This window comes from Bidens hawaiensis, unplaced genomic scaffold (assembly GCF_021521415.1).
Source record: "Bidens hawaiensis isolate Kalapana, Puna unplaced genomic scaffold, B.hawaiensis_p1.1 tig00003506_1, whole genome shotgun sequence".
Lineage (NCBI taxonomy): Eukaryota > Viridiplantae > Streptophyta > Magnoliopsida > Asterales > Asteraceae > Bidens > Bidens hawaiensis.
In genome coordinates, this window is record NW_027491197.1 from 925,032 (window position 1) to 932,058 (window position 7,027).

Genomic DNA, 7,027 nt, shown 5'->3' on the forward strand with positions numbered 1-7,027 from the left:
GCACCTATGTTGGTATATCTGACCCAGACGATCATTTGAACAGATTCATAGCGGGGGCAACCGTCAGCAGCTGGACGGAACCCACGTGGTATTATATGTTCCAGATGACGCTGGTTGGAGCAGTCAGAGCGTGGTTCGACCGTCTACCGGTCCACCATATCTACGATTGTGCAGACTTCCAACAGAAGTTTAGCCAACACTTCAGCCAACAAAGAAAGTATACCGAAGAGCAATGGACAATCCTCAATTGCATTCGAGAGGAAGATGAATCTTTGCTAGACTTCATCACTCGCTTCAACTCAAAGAAGCTAAGTCTGGGTAATATTAGCGAAGATCTTGTTCGCGCTGCTTTCATCCAGGGCACAAAAGACCCAGAGCTCATCCGCACCTTAACGGGTAAAGATGGCTTGCCATCCACATGGGTTGCCATCATGACAGCAGCTAAACGCTTCGCGGAAACGGAAAAGCAACTGGGTAGAGATCTTCCCCAAAGCACAAACCTCTACACCCAGAAAACAATAGAAAACAATGTCCTTACCGCCCGACTAAACAAAAAGAGGAAGCTAGGCATTTGGCAGTCAAGGGTAAACTTTGACACCTCATCCGGCTCGCACCCTCGGTTAGGCGGAAAGGATAACATGCCGTTGTCAAACCGGAACTCCAGATGGACGCCACTCACCAAAAGCGTCACCGAGATATTCGACACCGAGAGACTCCCATGGCCAAAGGCTCCAATAATCCGAGAGCGTCACAACGCTGATCAGAGCAAATTCTGTGACTACCACAGGACAAGAGGCCACAACACCGACGAATGCGTAGACTTGAAGGACATCGTCGAAGCATTTGTCAGAGATGGGACGCTCACGCACCTCGTGGCGTAATGAACGCTGAGCAGGCTAATGCGTGTAGAACCCCAGTTGGGGAAAACACGAATAAAACTGCAGCTTCAATGTCGGAGACTACATACTGCGTAAACAACGAGATTCCGAACCAAGTGCATAACGGCTTGAAAGGCTCGATGACACTCCCAAGAACATGGAAGGGAGCTCAATTACACAGTCTGCATGTAGATCAATTCAAAACTTGTAAAAGAAAAGGCCCAGAGCCACTTCTAATGGAAATGATTCTCCTTATCACATTAACGCTGATGGTCTTACATTTATACTTAATGAACTTTCCACACTGATATGCCGGTCTTCACCGCATACATAAGTGGGGAAACAAGTCGTTGCATGTGGAAGGCGGCAAAACCCGCATAAACACAAAAAAAGGCAAACCTTCACGCAGGTCAGTCATAGGTGAAGTTGGGTCATCCCACTAAATGAAAGTGCCGGTCCTAACCGCACAAATCATGATAGAGGACACCGAACTAACCTATTGACAACCGCGCGTCGAACGGTTAATTTATTCAAAACACTGATATGCCCCCACCGCATAAATAAGTGTGAAAAGAAGTTGTTGCGTGTGGAAGGCGGCAAAACCCGCATAAACACAAAAAACGGCAAGAATTTCTAAGGAAAAGATGAGGAAAACCTTCACGCAGGTCAGCCATAGGTAAAGTTTGGTCATCCTACAAAATGCAAGTGACGGTTTTACCCGCACAATCATGATAGAGAACTGAACTTTAACCTATCGACAACCGCGCGTCGAACGGTTAACTTATTCAGAACACTTAGAAAATATCTTCAAGGAAAAAATGAGAAAAACCTCCACGCAGGTCAGATATAGGTAAAGTTTAGCCATCCTACTAAGTGCAAGTGACGGTCTTACCCGCACAATCACGAAAGAGGAAGCAAAACTTTAACCTATTATCTGCCACGTGCATAGGTTAACTTATTTAAAGTACTTAAGAAATTGCTAAGTTAAACTAAAGTATGCATGAGCAAGTCATATAACGTTTATAAAGCAAGTCATCCACTGAAAGTAGCGGTCCTACCCGCACAAAGATTTATATTCCATAATAATTCAAGTATTACAAGAATGGCCGGGTATCTACCCGCCTACAAGAATATAAATCTATACAATGTAAACCTATCCTAACAGTGGGAAGGGATCTAAAGGTTCAAGCTTCAGGACCACTTCTTCCAAACCCACTTGTACCCGCACCATCACTTGGCTGTGGCGGTTCAAGGAAGGTCTTGAGAATGGTTAACCCATCATCAGCAGCAGCAACTTTGTTCACCTTCTCCACCACTGGATGCGGGAAGGCAGCATACTGGTTCACTGCTTGGTTATAAGCAGCTTCAGTATCCACATCATATAAAGGGAAGTTGGAAGGCGGGATGCCCTTCTCAACGAACCCTAGACCAAGCAGGAAGCCTGCCTTTTCCCCATCCTCATGAGAAGCGTTGAGGGTTGCGCTCATGGCATCGTCGTATGATGTGTCCGTGAAGACCCGGTGCACAACCTACAAAACAAAATACAAGTATCAAAACCTTTTCTAAGTATAAAGAAAAGCGTGAAGACATTATGAAGCTAAGCTTACCTGCGACAAAGCTTCTCGTAGAAGCTATTCCTTGGTAACCAGAGCCTCCTGGAGGGCAGCTTGAGCTTGGTTACGGGCGCGTTCGGCTTCACTTTTGTTAAGGTTGGCAAGCAACACTTCCTTAGCAGCAGCCTCTTCAACACCCTTTAGCTTCTGCTCAGTGTGGTCAAGCATGCCCCTCTGGTCCAAGATCTCTTGGAGCTTCTTGGCGTCTTCCATAGCCAAGGCATCATGAGCCTGCTGGAGCCTCTCTAGCTTGGCTTTAAGCTCCTCATTCTCAATGCGTAGAGGCTCAGCAACAGCTTCAGCCTTGGTGGCCCTCTCAGTTGCGTTCCGTGCAGTTTCCTTAGCCAGCCGAAGCTGTTCGTTAACAGCTTGGGCAGCCTTGGAACGGGCCTCGAGACGGGCCAGAACTTCAACTTCAAGGGCTTTGAAGGCCTTCTCCTTCTCCGCAGCAACGGCGGAGAGCCTCCTGTTCTCCTCCCGGACAGCCCGCGCTTGAGCTACTTCTTGGATACGAGCTGCTTTTAACTTGTCGTTTTCACGACAAAGCAGCTCGACGCGCGGCTGCATCCGGGCTAGGAGAATCCGGAGCTCATTTGTCAACCTACCCTCCTGGTAGCTTCACATTGCTTCCCCTAGCGCCCCCCTTGGGGCGGCGTGGCGCGCCCATTCGACGCATTCTACAGGCGTCCGAAGGGTTGTTCCTCGGCGGATGTTCCATCGTGGAACATACACTTCATTGGAATCCGACACTGCAAAAGCAAAAAGCAGTTAGGAAAAGATGATAAAAAAAAACATATATAAAATAAAATAATAAAAAGGCCAAAATAACCCTACGCACCTGTAGGGTCGACAACAGGCCTGTAGCCGCCAAACCCATCACCCGAACCTAACGGATATCCATCCAAGAGGTCAGGCAGATGGGAAGGAGGCAGAGATTGGCTTGACGCCCCAACACCGGACATACCTGAAGGACCGGCCGAAGTCGCCGGCGCCGGAGGAGGCATAGCGGAGGCCGCCGTGGTAGAAACCGGCGGAGGTGAACTCACCGGAGGTGAACTCACAACCGTGGCCGCGGCTGTGGAAGAATCCACAGAAATACTCACCGCCGGCTCAGTGAAAGAATCAGTGAATATGGCACTGACAGCCGGCGGGGACGTCGTCACAGTTGGAACAGTTGGCTCAACCGGGTGAGCAACTGAACCAACAACTGAAGCAGGCGCAGTCGCCTGGGTCATCGCCTCAGGTAGGTTGACCAAACCTACCTTCATGGGTCCAGAACTGCTCCCTCCCGCTCCACTCTGGAATGCCGTAGCATCCACGCCTGCACGAAGAAGATATATTAGTATAATGGCGGAAAGATATAAAGTTAAAAGTAAAGGAAGTTTGTACTTACGAGTCCTCTTGAGCTTGAAGGTACGAACAGGCGGGGACGAACCCGATGGAACCGGCCTCTTTACGCCGGTCACCGTCGCTGTACTGGTCTGCCCGGAGGTGACAGCCGTCTCAACCTCCGGAGCAATGGTCTCATCATCACCAGGGTTCCCCGCCACCTCCTCGCTTTCGGTCTCTGAGTCAGACCGATTCACCGGATCGGCAGTGGAGGCAACCTTCGCCTTCCCCTTCCCGCCGGCAGCCTTCTTCTTCCTCGCCAAGAAAGGACCATCTGCGGATTCCTCATCAGAAGATGACAAAATTAGAGGAATTCCCGCAGAGGTTTGAGCATTGAGAGGGCGAGGGTCAAAAAGTTCTTTACCTGGCCGCCTGGCGCTCAGGATAACGTGGCCTGGCGGGTAGACCTCCACGAACCGATCCGCCGTTTGCTCAAGGATGGGCAACTCGTTCTCATCTAGAGCACGAGTACCCATCCGAGCGGGACCATCACTCTCCCGCGGCTGCAGGAGAGACTGCAAGTCGTTTCCCTCTGTAAACAAAAAGAAAAAACGGTTAGAACAAAAACCCTAAATTAACGGATAATATGGAGCATACCGTAAGGGACAGAGTTCAAACCGTATTCAAGGACGATGGGAATCTGTGACGCCTCCTTCCACACCCGGCTCATCCCGAGCATCACCATCCCGGACTCCGCAAAGCGGTAAACCGGAGACTGGACCCGGGAAACCTTGGAGAACCATTCCGCCTCCTGGTAGTTTGAGGTGTGAAGGTTCGGGAGAGCTCTCCCGTTCTTAAACGTCATCGCTATGGGGACGACGCGAGCGGAGATATAGAAGAACTCCCGCTTCCAAGATCGAAGACTGCGCTCGGTAGCGCAGATCTTCAAACCCTTGATCCGATTGACCAAGGTATACCACCCCTGGATGCACCTTCAGGAATAGAAGGTCATCAGGCGGTCAACATGGGCCTCCACACCCAGAATGAGACACACCCACTCGAAATGGCGGATCTTGGCAATCGCCATTGGGTGTACCTCAGTCAGATGCACACCGTGTCTCTCCAGAACACGTTATACAAACTTCGTCAATGGGAACCTGAGATTCCCATAGACGAAGAATGCAGCGTACACCCCTATCTTGCCCTTGGGGGCATCGTACACCGTCTGGTGTGGCTCCGGAAACTCAGGCTCGAACGGCTCGAGCATGAACTTCCGGACGACATACTGATAGAGGTCGGCCGGAAGAGCACACTGGCACTCGCTAGCAGTACTCTTGTCATCCTTATCGGAAGTGGACGACGGATTCTCGACGAACACGTCAGACTCCTCGGCAGTAGCCTCAACATCATGGGAAGAAGACATTCTGGAAGGATGAAAGGCAACGATTTCAGAAAGAATATTCGCCGGAAATCACTTAGAAGGAGAAGATAGAAGTGAAAGTGTGGATTACAAAGGACCCTCTCCCCCTTTATATACTCATCGCAAAGAATGCGATGAATTTAATGCGGAGGAGAGAGAAAAGAGCTGGTGCAATGAAACTATGACACGTGGAAAAAGTAAGCTGGCAACAGCTGTTGACGGGACGCGCGCCGTAAAATCCGCACCCACGCGCTTAAAAAATCGCGCCCACGCGCCTGAAAAAGCGTCTGGAATGACCATGTACTGTCACGTCGCCATAACTTCCTGCACGTCCTGAAACTGTCAGAAGAAACCGTCGGACTACTCAACCGTCCCTTCAACAGTTTGGACTGTTCTTATCCTTTCACCAACTCTTCGAATTTCAAAAGATTCAAAAAGATTCAAAAGTAAGCGGGAATATACCCCTTATCTTGGCAACCAAGTAACTATAAGACAGTTGCGAGTACAGTGTTAAGGCAAAACCCTTCACATACTTAGCACCTGCAGGGAATTGAAGCCAGAAATACCTTGGAAGTAAAGTAACTATAAGACGAGTGCGGGTACAGTATCAAGGCGAAACCCTTCACATACCTAGCACTCCGCAGGGAATTGAAACCAAGAAGGATCTTCTGGGCCGTGCTTGCGGAAACGGGAATAACATCCCCGCATAGCGGGAACGTCGAGAACTAGATTGTTAGAACCTCCAAGATGGAATTGTTTGTTTAAACATAATTGATCACTATGTTCAAAACTACCAAAACCTCATGGAGAATCTACACAAGTGGAACTCAACGCTCCTGACTTGCGAGGAGGTTACAGACCTACCCGCATCACACCCAAAGATCAAGCAGAAAAGTCAGGAATTTCTGCACGTGACATTAGGACTTCCGCGGGAAGAATCCCCATGGAAAACCTTAAAACTAAACCCTTTTCAAAACCCTTTGCTTAAGTCCAAAAGTTCACCTCACTTATTAAATTCATGAGAAGAACATTGGACTGGGGGGACTTGAAGAGGTAGGTCCCAACAGAGCCCAGTTGGACCCGCAAGACTCACCTGAAAGAGGGAAGCCTGCGTAGTTGAACCCGCAAGACTCACCTTCAACAGGGACGTCTGCGCAAAGGCTAAACTCGCAGAACTCACCTTTAAGAGGGACGTCTACGCAGAAACCAACTGGATCCGCAGGACCCACCATGCTCAGAGACGTGACGTCCTTACGCGCAGTACGCAAGCTGTTCCCGCAGGAAAAGCCTCCCAATGGTGAAGTACCCCGCCTGTTCCCGCAGCTGCGGATACAAGCCATCAGGGAAGGCTACCCGCGCAGCAAGGCTATACGCACAAGGCACTTAACTCTTAAATAATTCAGTAATGTCACCTGAAGAAGGAGTGAGCAAGCCGGGAACACTCCCGCACAAAGCCGGGAAAACTCCCGCCCAAATGAGCCAGTCCGTACGATACTGGAGGATCTTTTGTACTGTACCTGACGAGGTATGGACAAAAGATCTGACCAAGGATACGACAGCTCACTGACAACAGTATGACGAGCAGCACGCTCTTGTACTGTATGTCACTATTAGCCGCTGCCTACTCACCAACCTGTCGGAGGACGTGCATAGCCTGCAGTTGGTGGAACAGGAATAGTACACAGCCGGCCTGGTCACTATCAGCCGCTGCCTACCCACCAACCACCAGCATGGCATGTGCGTAGCCCACAGTTGGCAGAACAGGAACACTATTCAGCCGGCTGTAC